We start from the raw sequence: 13371 nt of genomic DNA, 5'->3' as shown, positions 1-13371 counted from the left end.
AAAAGGAGTACTTAATACTCTCAGTTTGATCTGGATGAAAAATAGCCCATTGGTGAGAATAGATGATCAAACAGTTAACAGCAATCTCTCCTCCATTCTGCCCTGAGCTGCAACATATGCTGGAAAAGGGCAAGGTGGGGTGAGCCCCCACCCCAGCCAGGAACCCCCTTGGAACCTCCCCCTGAGTTCTGCCTCTTTGTGGAGTGAGTAGGGATTTTCGAGCCAAAGAAGTCCATCACGTTCCTACTGCCTTCCCTTGCTCACCCTCTCTGGGCACCTTGGCAGAGAGGACTGGGCCCATGCTATTGTCCAGAGGTGCTGAGCAGACACTTCTGCCTGCTTGTTTGTCTCCTCTCTCTGGACAGGGCAGCATAGAGAGTTGGCCACCAAAGGCACAGCCACCTCATCCCCTCACTCACTTACCTGCGTCGCTCTCCCTCAATAGCGTGGCAGTGGGAACTGGGTCCAAATAGTCCAGTCCGCCACATCACCCTGTGATGGAGGGTGAGCGAGGAGGCAAAGATGGTGGCTGCTTCTTGGAGGAGCACCTTTTGCTCACGTGCTCCCTCTGGACGGCTAAGCCCTATTCTTCCCACTACGTTGCCCAAGGTGATAGCAGTTGCCCTGTGTATAGCACATTCTTCAAAAGTCCAGGAGAGGGAGCAAGCAACAGGGTGAACTTGCCAAGGGATTTTTGTGCACAACAATGTTTTGAAGTATTGTTTTCCTCCTGCATTAAGAAATGAGACATTAAAACGATTTAAAATATAAACAAAAAAACCCAATTGGCAATCCTATAATGAAAATGTATGCACATGTGCGAACATTCTCAATGCAGGATAGAAAGTGGAAACAAACTATTAAATCAAATATGTTTTCTAGCTAATAGATTTAATTAATTAATTATCCTGCATTTCTGCCAAAAAATGGCACTCAAGGTGGCTAACAATAAAATACCGTTTAAAAACAAAATCTTAATTAAAACATAACATAAAAATAAATACATTAAAAACATAATTAAAAACACAACAATAAAAGAAATGAATAGCACCCAACCAAACAAAAATCTCCTTCACCAACAGACCAGAGTTTATATGCCAAAGATCAGCAGCCTGAATAAAAATGTCCTTGCCTTTTGGCAGAAGGACTATGGGTACCTAGTCAAATTATAGATGTGGGATATGCGAAGCCCAATTTAGTTATTACTTGAGAGAACTGCAAAGGCTACAGTCCTAAAGAGGAACTACTGTCTATAGATGGCAATGTTTATTGGATGGAAGTCTGTTGCTGCAGAAGTAAGCAAGCTTGGGTGGTGGGCGCTTTCCAGTGGTTGGCAGGGATAAAGGCATAGGGACAGGACCAAAGGCAAAAGGGATGGGGCTATAAAACAAAAATACTAGGATATTTTAGCTTAAAAGCTCTTACTGCCAGCAACTAAGCCTTAGGAAAGGCATTTCAACCTTATAGCATGGGGGAAAACTGCACAAAAGCCAGAAAACCACCAAACGACTGATGGGGGGAAAGGGGGGCAAAGGAAGGGTGTGAAGCCCCAGAGAGCTAGATTTTGGGGGCCTGGGTTTTCCCATTCCTGAGGTAGCATATCAACAAGGAAGGGCTACAAGTGCCAGAAGAAGAAGTTCTCCACCCACCAAAGTTTGTCCACAACAGGATGGTCTCATACATATTTATTCTGTGTTCCATTGTTCATGGTTAATAATCTGCTTTTGATATATCAGAGTGAAGAGGAAGTCCTTTGTGATCCTCAGACATTCAGCCTTTGCATTATCCTCAGTTTGCAGAAAATACATTAGGTTTTTGTGTCAGCCATGTTCCCGGGCATGTCATGGCAAAGCTGGGTTTTGATAGAGCTGGGCCAAAATTTCTTAGAAAAGCAACCATGGATAGGATGGAGAATTATGGAAGGCCATTTTCATTCACCCTTACTTTCACCAAAAGGAAAATGGGCCTGGAAAAAGTCCCAGCTTTCTCAGTGAGTTTATGTTTCTTGTTCCCTTGTGATCAATCATCAAAAGCAACTTTGTGACATGCTTGCAGCCCCGACTTCCTTTGTCAGGAGCTTCTTAAACTCTTTTATCACCCCCTGAGGCCAGACTGGCCAAGGCACCAAGCAGTCTGAGCCTGACATGCACCTCAGAGGCCTGGAACATGTTTGTTTTGGTGTGAGTCTCGGCTTAATTGGGGCTCAAAGGGAAACAACTCTTGTGTGGGAGGGTGGGGGAAGCACTGCCATGATGGACACGTTCCTGAAGACAACATGCAGACAGAGCCTGTCCAGAAGTGCGCAGCTGCACAGGTAAACTGGGCAGATGGGGCTAAGAGCCCAGAGCTTGGCAACATCCTCATGCAGTCTCTTTCTAATCACCCTTCTGACACTGGAGCCCACCACAGCCGAGCCCCTGCCCCCCTCCCCCACTTCAGCAACATTTATGCTCAATCAACTGGCACAGCCTTCCCCAACCTGGTGCCCTCCAGATATGTTGTACTACAACTTCCAGCATCCCAGGGATGCTGGGAATTGTAGTCCAACACATCTGGAGGGCACCAGGTTGGGGAAGGCTAAGCTAGCCCAAGACTGAAGAGAATTAATAGAAGAGGTAGAGTGTGAAAGAGAAACTATATGCAACAATATTAACAATGAACTAGCTGTTCTGAAATAAGGGCTGAACAAGGCTGGGATGCACTGGAATAAAGGAAAACTCTTAAAAAAATAAGAGGCACCTGGCTATTCTACCTGCTACTGACCTGTTTTGAAGTTATACATAAATCACCCATCTTGAACTGCTGATTCCTCTCCTATCTGGCATCTGTTTCTGTGATGGGGCAAGTTGTGCATGCACACTGTTACTTTTGACTGCATCCTCAAGCATTGGCTTGCATGTGTGAATGAGTCATCCAATGCTTTCTTTAAAAAACCACACACCCATAGATGGATTTTTCATTTTATCTTAGACACATTGGGTTGGATCCAAACTAAATTAGTCACATTTTAGTTCCATTGATTTCACTGACTGAAAAGCACAATGCTTTTCAATCAAGTCAACTGACATATTCAGCCTATCAAGTGCTGAGCAGACTTGAACTGTATAATAAACAGCATTCAAAAAAGTACTCACCACAGGCACAGAACGCCACTGGATATGAACAAATGGCCATCCTTTTTCTGGGGGTGTCTCTGAAAATTAAGCAGCCGGTACATGAGAAGGATCAGCTAAGATGAAGTCTTCATTTTGATATTAGATACTTTCAATGACTCACACCCCAGGAAGAGGACAGGGCATTTGTTTCTGTTCACTGTGCAATCTGTCTGCTTGAGCCAGTGGCACTGAAGATCCAGGCCAGTCTATACGTGCTGATATTCTCTCTTCTATACAGCCAACAACACTACGGGAGCCCTGTTTCTTATCCATCTGGCCACCCTATGTCACAGAGACATCCGGAATTATGTTTTTAAGGAATAAAGACACTGTCTAGGGTTCCATAGGACTGCTATCTTTGAAGCTTATGTAAAGTGGAATAAAATCCCCAGAATAACTAGGAATTTGACAGCACTAATGCAAAAGTGTGTTAGATTCAACCTTTACACAAGAGGCTTAATGAACTCGAACAGAACTTTATTTGAAGTGAGAGGGGGAAAACAGATGCACAACACAGTAAAGCAGGCCTCAGCTCACACCCTACTTAATACTATACAAACTGCATCAGATCCTTGAACAACCAAAGCCAACTCTTAAAGAAAGCATAATCCTTCTTTCACATGCACCACAATGAGAAGGAAGTAGTAGCACAATACACATGTGGAACGCTTTGCACACTGCTGATTTAACTTTTCTCTTTCTGCTTCTAATAGGCTACAAGCAACTAAACTGGAGAAGTCAGGCAATTGGAGCAAACAGCTAAAAACATTTCATCCTGAAGTCAATGACCCCTTTCACTTGTCTTAAAAGACATAGAAAATCTTCTACAATACTTTTCTGGGAGCTTTGGGGATATCTACCGATATTGCCTGAGGGAGATGCACTGATGATTGGAGAGCTGTGTCAGCGGGAAGGAAAAAAGCAGTGTGTGTGTGTGTGTGGGGGGGTAGCACATGGTTGAATTTTGACTTGTCATATATAAGGAGATGGAGACCATGTTTTCCTCCAGAGTGAAGGGGGATGTTGGAAGCGCTGAGAACTCATATTCCCAAGTGCCAAGATCAGTATATGTGGCTGACTTTTCATTAGAATGATAAATCTAGATAAAAGATTTATCTCTTCTCAAAGCTCATTAATTTTGTTCCTAACCATTGTATTTGTATTTGGCAGAAATGTTCAACTTCTTCAGGAAGGCTTTTTAAATTGGAGACTATATAACTTTGTCTCAATAAGGTTCCTGTTAAGAATGCTATGCTGGATATTTTCTGGCATCAAAACCCTTCTCATAACATTGACAACTTCATGTGACTTGCCAGAAAAGGCATCCCCATGTTTTAGGAGTGATGTCCTTTATCTCTGAAACATTGGTGAATACCTGTGGAAAGTAATAATGGAGTCTGCAGGAAATATCTTTGGCAGGAGCTGGAGAAATGGGCATGCTTGATTTGGGTTTGGGGTTCTAGAGGAACTTGGATTACTTGTTTTTCATATTGTTATCAGTCAGTCTTCACATCAGCTAACATAATACAGCTTTTGCTTGACTTACATTTTTCACTTTTTTTTCTAGAACTGCACATTTTATGTCTGGTTGCACTTTAAAGAAAGCACTGCCTCTCTGACCAGGCTTCCAAAGGGACTGTTCACACAACACACTAACCCAGACTCAGTGGTTGAGTGTAGGTTGTTGCTGAACTATCGATTGTTTGTTGAACCGTGGGTTAGCATGTTGTCTGAACTCAGGACATTTTCCTCAGGGTGGCTTATTAACTATGCAGTGTGGCTTGTTAACCACCCTGAACAACCCAACAACAAACTATGGCTTGTTCAAGAAAAATAAGCCACCCTGCATAGTTAACAAGCCACACTGTGGAAAACGTCCTGGGTTCAGACAACATGCCAATCCACAGTTCAATAAACAACCCATGGTTCAATAAACAACCCATGGTTCAACAACAACCCACACTCAAGCACTGAGTGTGAGTTAGTGTGTTGTGTTAACAGCCCCTCACTACTACTGTAGAAAATATCTTGAGAAGGGAAGCCCCGGAACCTGCACGCAGAGTAGAATAGTGTAGGCGGAATGGAACTTCTCATTTGTTCATTTTGCTCAGACTTATTCTCCCTAATGCCATGAATTATTTATGTACAAGACAAAGGAGACAATAAATTGGAGGCTGTGATTAACATGAGCTATTTTACAAGCAAGGAAGACTTATTGCCACAAGGCTGCAGCTGATGCACACAACTCTGCTCCCCCTGCACAGAGAAGCTTGCTGTACAATTATAAGCTCTGATCCAGCAGAGGCTGGCGCCTCTGAAATAAGTGGAGTGGAGAATCTGCTCCAGGTTTCAGTCAGAATCAGTCAGAACTCTAAAGGAGCTATCCAAGGTGCACCTTGGATAGCTCCTTTAGAGTTCTGACTGGTTCTGACTGAAACCCGGAGAGGATTCACAGCCCCACTGATATTGGGGCCACCAGCCTCCACTGCTCTGATCTGGTCTTGCTCAGAAAGAGTTGAAAGCAAAGACTGGAAAGATAGATTCTGGACTCTTTCCGCCATCACATTCACAGATTGCAGGTGAACTGCTGAGCCCTTATTACCTCACTGAATCCAAAAGGTGATAGGCCAAGTGATTCAGCAGAGAGAGGGTATTAAATTAGCTGTTTTGAGCTGCTAGGAAAGGTGGATATAAATTTGTTAAATACATTCCCAAAAATTAAACAAATGAACCTATTACATTCTGATTCTTATGGCCAAGCTTATTAACCTAATAGCTGAATGCCTAAAGTTTAAATCAGCATTCAAGATCTGCATGTTACCCCCAAGAAAACCATATGCATGTCATGGTCAAATCAGATATCTGGAGCTGTTTGCACCATTCACATATAAAGTGGGGTGAGGGGCTTACTCTATGCAAAATGCAGTGGGGGAGAGAAGTAAAACCCACTCCACCCTGAGCTTATCTGGCTACACTCTGGAGCTTTATAAGCCATTTTCTCCCTTTCCAGACCACTTCCAGTATCAGAGCCAGGCTGGAGATAAACTGCTTAACAGGGATGGAGTGCGGGGAGGTAAGGCAGGGGAGGGAGGTGTGTCCTACTCCCCCTTCCCAGATGCTCAATTTTTTGTAAAGAGGAAACCCTGGGTGGGGGAGTTGTCCCTCAATGGGGCAAATAAATGTTTAACAGGCATGCAATGGCACTGCACATCTAGTTTGACCCTCAGGGCTTGCAGGCAGGAGATGGAGTGTGTGTGTGTGTGTGTGTGTGTGTGTTAGGTTGGCCACTTGTGAATTGCCAAAAAAGAGGAAATGCATCACCAAAAAAGAGGACAAAAGAGGACACTGATTTGCATAAAATGTGCATGTGTTAACTTATATTTATAGATGCAAATATAGTAGTAATCATTCTTATTTAAATAGAAATTCAGTACTTCATAGTGCAGAAGACTGTGGCCAGATGACCTATGTGCCTACCTGCTCAGTCTGCTGTCTGGGTGCTAACCATTGATAAGCACTTCTTTCTGATGGTCCTTTATCTTTATACTGGACGTGGGCTAGACAGCCCTTCAAAACAGAAGACAATCCTCTGGCAGCCTTTCAAATAGATGACTGTCCTCTGTAAAAGAGGACACATGGCCACCCATGTGTGTGAGTGTATATGTTTGTGTGTGTGAACAGCTCTTGTAACATTCTATATACAGGTGCTCATCTCATGGACCCATCCATCTTCGTCACTCCCTTGCAGATAGAATTTAATCCTCTCATGCCTTTAATAGAAGCAATTGCTGAAAGGTAACCTCTACAGGTCCTGTGTTTAGTATTCATCAGGCCATTCAACATGCTGGTGACCTAAATGATACATACCCTGGCAATCACTTCTAATAATGAAAGTTGTTGAATCTGTAAGTATGGAAAGCAATGTGGTTCTCTGCATATAGTCGAAGTGTAAGGGCAAGTACAGGAGAACTGATGGAAGAGCAGGTCATCTACAGATGATAAGAGGCACTAAAGAAACCTGACTAAGCATTTTTGTTTTATCTAATCACCAATGAATCCCAATTGCTGTCTAAGGAGTTCAGGCTGGTTGGGTTATCCCATTTTATCTTCACAACTATGTGAATTAGGTTAGGCTGAAAGATAGTAACTACAGCTTGTCATAGCTTATCTAAGCCATGACAAGCTGTGGTGCCCATGGAACCATCCTGAATATTCAAGTCCTGCCTGTGGCTTGTCATGTCATCTGAACCCAGGGACCATGGGTTATGCAAGGGTTAAACAACCCTCGCAGAACCCATGGCCTGTTTTAGGGTTATGTGAGAGTTGTTTAACCCTTCCATAACCCACAGACCCTGGGTTCATTTGACATCACAAGCCGCAGTTGCAGCTTGAATATTCAAAATGGCCACTGGCATGCATCACAACCCACCATGGCTTAAATAAGCCACAGTGGGCTGTTTGATCATGCAAACCAGCCCAGTGACTCAACAATGCCACCCTGTGAACATCATGAGTGACAGAGGTTTGAGCCTAGATCTCCCCAATTCAAATGCCATTCTCTATCCACTACACCCCACTGGCTCTTTCTTGGCCTCTTTTCAGACTAATGAAGAAGTATCATTGGTTTTGGGGTCAGGTGCTTTTCCTCTCTTCTCCGCCTGTTACTGTTTGTTTGTTTTGTTTTTCACAGACAGGTGGAGGGCTGGGATTTCCACTAAGTTTGTTTATAATGAAAATGTTTAATAAAGGATTAATGGGGGGTGGGGGTGGGAGGCCTTGAGTACTGGAGTTCTCAGTTCATTACCAAAGTTCCAACAGGAACATACTACTGGACAACCTAGGGCAGATGACTGCTTCAGTTCCCTGTTGGTAAAATGGAGACAGTAATCATTTATCTCCTAACAGTGCTGCTCACTAAAATATATCTTCAATATGTAACTGGTGTAGAATTGAAATTATGTTTGGCAGCAGCTGAACGTTTGGCCTTTGGCCTATGAGGTTGTTCAAGGTAAATCATGATGGGGTTGTCTATGGCCTTGATGCCACAGGAAAGAACAGCAAGGGATTCACCAGGGAAAGCTGTTCCATGGAATAAGGGCCAGAGGAGACTTGTTGCCATGAGAAATAACTTGGAAAGTAGAGACATCTCATTCACTAGGGTGAAAAGAAGAGTTTATTTGAACAACAGGAAACAAGAAGAGGGGGGAAGGAATTAAATACCAACTCCCTCCCTATTAGAAAAAGAGGCTGTATGTGAGTGGGAGAGGGAGACATGGCCATATACCAAGTGAAACCAAGTCATATCCCAAGCCCTCTCCATTCCTCAGAGGCACCCCAGTGTCAGCAAAGTGCCTGAGTTCCCAGAGCATTGAGATCCTGCATTTCTGGAGTCAAAGGGAAGCAGCAAATAGAAATCAATCTCCATACAGAGCCATCTAAAAGCCATGGCTTCCTAGGATTTGAAGGGCCACTGAACTGTTTGCAAGCTCCACATTGTGTATGCAAGGAACAGCTGGAGCATGTTGTGGCTCCTGTAATAGAAGAACAGCAGTTAAGTTTCCAGGTTAAAGAGATTCTCTCGGACTCCAGCAATCACTTTTACAATTTTATTGTTCTTGTTGTTAATATTGTTGTTATTTTATTCACAATAGGAAATAAATGAAACATACAAATGTATGTTCCTTGATAAATGTTTTAGTTTATGATCCTCTGCTTTGAGATGTTGTATTTGATCAGTAGCAGCTGCTGTTAATTCATTTTATTACTCTTTCATCTCTATGGAGTTGTTTAGACCTTTGGGGTGAATCTTTAATGAGAACATTTGTTCTCATTTGGCCTTCATAAACGTTAAAATGGGGAGGGGGGGAATCCCAAGATTTTGATCTAACACGCATGTGATTAAAGGTGCAATCCTATACCAGAGTTTGCCGGCTAAGGAGCTTTAGGATTTAGTGGAAGATTCACTACACAAGCACAATACCAAATAAGCTGCCTGCTTGCATGACAGCTATGCCAGCAGAACCACCACCTCCCCTAATGTGCCAGCAGAACAGTCTGCTGGCAGAGCAATCCCACCAGCAAAGATACTCCATTGGAGCACCCAAAATGGAACAGAGATGCGGGCAAGATTTGGGTGACATAGAGGAGGAACACACTTACACCAAATCTTAGACCCCTCAAATCCATAGCCATGCCCCATTGACATGAAACTTAAAACGCGTAATTTCCCTCTCATGAACTTCAAAAACAGGTAGGGATCAAAAACAGCCACCTATACATCAACAACTGTCCCACCCATATTGCCAGGACAGAGCACAGGATCTGGTTTAACTCAGTGACCAGTCACATCACACTGCCACATAGGAAGACCACAAGTCGTATGATAGGGTGTGAAACATGGGACCATATCTCTCTGGCCTCATATTGTACCAATTTAGAACTCAGAGGCAGGAGCTTAGGTAATGTAAATGTATGGATAAGGGCACTTTACACACAGGGACAACATTGCAGAAAACAGCCAGGCTTCACAACGCACATGAGAACTTGAGCACATCGCCAACACTTCTCAGCCTAGAACCCTAAGAGGTACCTCGCCTTGGGACTCCAGACACAAACTCTGTGGAGTACCCAGCACCAAACTCCACTCCAAGAACTGGGGATGCACAGATAGAGCACCCCACACAGGTGAGCAAGGAAAGGGGGAACACATATATTCACAATCACCTCTCAGAAATGTATTATTTAAAAGATCTTCAGGAAGGTACTGAACCCTGAAGAAAGACAAGTAGAGCTGAGCCAAAAAAAATTCAGAAGACATTTTTCTAGGTAAAGTTCTGAGGTTATTATTTTTTCACCCCTGCCCCCAGAAATAAAAGGCCACTTTGTAGCATTTTCTCCAAATTTTCTTCACCATTTTTGAGTGGTGGCTGCCTTGTCTTTACCCCCACTCCCACCCCAACCACCACCACCACCACCAAGACCTGGAATGAGGCTAGATATGGGGTACTATGAAAGATGGAAAATGCAGGACAGACTGCCAACACAGTGACCTGGTTCAGATGATCACCATTGCTGAAATAAGCCACAGTGGGTTGCAGTGCATGCTGACACATGCTACGTGACTTGAATATTCACGTTGTGGCCGTGGCTTATCGTGTTGTCCAAACTCTGCAGGGGTGGGTTGTGCGAGGGTTAAACAACCCTCACATAACCCATGGGCTGCTTTAGGGTTATGCAAGAGTTGTTTAACCCTCGCACAACCCACCCCCTCCAGGTTCAGACAACGTGACAAGCCATGGCTTGAATATTAAAAATGGCAACCCACACAGGTCACAGTCCACTGTGGCTTAAATAAGCCATGGAGGGTTGTTTGATCATGTGAACTGACCCAATAGATGCTGTTGCCACTTGTAGTGGCAGTGCAGAAAGAGAAAGGAAACCCTTAGGAAAACAGAAAGAAGTTGTGCTACAACCTTGTGCTACAAATGGCAGCCCTACCTGTAAGAAAAACTGTTGGAGAATTTCTCCTCCCCCTGGAGAAATTATGTGAAATTGTCACCCCAGTTTCTCTGCTCTCAAAGAGGGTGGAGAATTTTGAAAGACTATTTGTGCACAGCAATAGTTTCAACCTTTTAGAATGGGAAAAAAAAACCCTGGGAAACCACCAAACATTCAATGGTTGGGGGAAAGCAGATGGGACCAGGGGAAGGGGTTGGATTGTGACCCCTGGAGGGCTGGATTTAGCCCCTGGGCCTTAGGTTCTTCACCCCTGCCATACACATATGTACACACACATTCTTCCCAGTCCCCCCACTTCCATGCAGATCAGATGAGGAAGGGGGCATTAAACCTCCCTGCTCAAAGCACCAGGATGGGGATGAAAATCAGGTCCACTCTGCTCCTCAACTGACGGGTGTGAATCAGTTAAGAAACATGGGGGTCCTGATCTTTATCCCCAGTCAACATCCTTGGTATACACCTGAGCTGAGGGCAATGAAGCAAGAGGGGAGACGGCTAGAATGCAGGTGGAGGAAAACTCGTGCTGAGTCTGACCGAACACAGGTAAGAGCTCACTATCGAGCCTACTCTGTGGCAGTGCAGGTGGCAAAGAGACAGTTCTTTTCCACCAGCATTGCATCTTCTCAGTGTCGTCCAGTGGAGATTTTCCAAGTGGTTCATGGCCTGTTACATTCTCGGCCAGGGAGAGAGACAGTGGAACCCTCAGTGGCACACTCTGATGAGGTTGCCAGGCACTTTGGAGATAAAGTCTCTCAGATTCATCTTGAATTGGACACCACGATTAATGCAGTTCCATTGGTAGAGGCATTCAGAGCACCATCCGGTCCAGTTTTATTGGATGAGTTTCAGTTACTGAGGCCTGAGGATGCGGACAAGGTGCTTGGCCAAGTCCGATCGACCACTTGTGTGCTTGACCCTTGCCCTTCATGGCTTATTAAATCAAACAAGGAGGGGATGTCTGGCTGGGTCCAGGAGGTTGTAAATTCCTCCTTGAGAGAGGGAGTGGTGCCTGCCACTTTAAAAGAGGCGGTAATCAGACGACTCCTGAAAAAGCCTAACCTGGACCTGGAGGATGTTAACAATTATAGGCCAATGGCCAACATCCCCTTCCTGGGCAAGGTGCTTGAGTGGGTGGTTGTAGGACAGCTCCAGGCACTGTTGAATGAAACGGATTATCTAAATCCATTTCAATCGGGCTTCAGGCATGGTTTTCTAATGGAAACTGCCTTGGTCGCCCTGTGGGATGATCTCTGCTGGGAGAGGGACAGGGGGAGTGTGACCCTGTTGATTCTCCTGGACCTCTCAGCGGCTTTCGATACCATCGACCATGGTATCCTTCTGGATAGGTTGTCTGTGTTGGGAGTTGGAGGCACTGCACTGCAGTGGTTCCGCTCCTACTTGGATGGCCAATTCTAGAAAGTGGTGCTGGGGGATTATTGCTCTGTGCCATGGCAATTGTGCCATGGGGTTCCACAGGGCTCTATTTTATCCCCCATGCTGTTTCACATCTACGTGAAACCTCTGGGAGAGGTTATCTGGAGGTGTGGGCTGAGGTGCCATCAATATGCGGATGACACCCAGCTCTACCTCTCTTTCTCATCCAACCCAGGTGAGGCAGTGGCTGTTCTGAATTAGTGCCTGGCCATGGTAATGGACTGGATGAGGGCCAATAATCTGAAACTCAATCCAGACAAGACGGAGGTACTGTTAGTGGGTGGTTCGTCTGCCCAGCTAGGTGATATTCAACCTGTTCTGGAGGGGGTTGCACTCCCCCTATAGGATCACGTTCATAGTTTGGGGGTGCTCTTGGATCCAGAACTGTCACTTGAGGCACAGGTGAACTCAGTGGCACGGACCACTTTTTATCAGCTTAGGCTGGTATACCAACTACGCCCTTATCTGGACAGAGATAGCCTAGCTACAGTTATCCATGCTCTGATAACTTCTCATCTGGATTAGTGCAATGCATTATATGTGGGGCTGCCTTTGAAAACGGTCCGGAAACTTCAGCTGGTCCAAAATAGGGCAGCAAGATTATTAACAGGGACTGGCCAGCGAGCTCATATTATGCCAGTACTTTTTCAGCTGCACTGGCTTGCCAGTCCATTTCCGGGCCCAATTCAAAGTGCTGGTATTAACATTCAAAGCCCTTAACAGCTTGGGGCCAGGTTATCTGAAGGATTCCCTCCTCCCGTATGTGCCTGCCCAGACCTTAAGATCATTCTCAGTGGCCCTTCTCCATGAGCCCCTGCCAAAGGAAGTGAGGCAGGTGGCTACTGGAAGGATGGCTTTTTCTGCTGTGGCACCCCAGCTGTGGAATGAGCTCCCAGTGAGGTTCGCCTGGCACCTACACTATTCTTTCCAGCGCCAGGTGAAGACCTTTTTATTTTCCCAGGCATTTTAGCATTTTAGCTTTCTAGACTTAGCTTTGCTGTTTTAAATCTGTATTTTAAATCCCTGCACTGCTGCTAGGTTTTATTCTGGTTGCATTGTTATACTGTGGTTTTAATGTTCTATATGTTTTATATTGTTTTATTGTGTGCTGTTTGGTTTTAATTTTTGTGAACTGCCCAGAGAGCTTTGGCTATTGGGTGGTATAGAAATGAAATGAAATGAAATGAAATGAATAGATAGATAGATAGATAGATAGATAGATAGATATGCGGAGATAAGACCTTTTCTCTGCCTGGGGAGAGGG

Source organism: Heloderma suspectum, chromosome 3, assembly GCF_057233095.1.
Source record: "Heloderma suspectum isolate Gila_16-S chromosome 3, 16-S_ref, whole genome shotgun sequence".
Lineage (NCBI taxonomy): Eukaryota > Metazoa > Chordata > Lepidosauria > Squamata > Helodermatidae > Heloderma > Heloderma suspectum.
The sequence above is the reverse complement of the archived record's forward strand: the minus strand, read 5'-3'. Positions refer to the sequence as shown.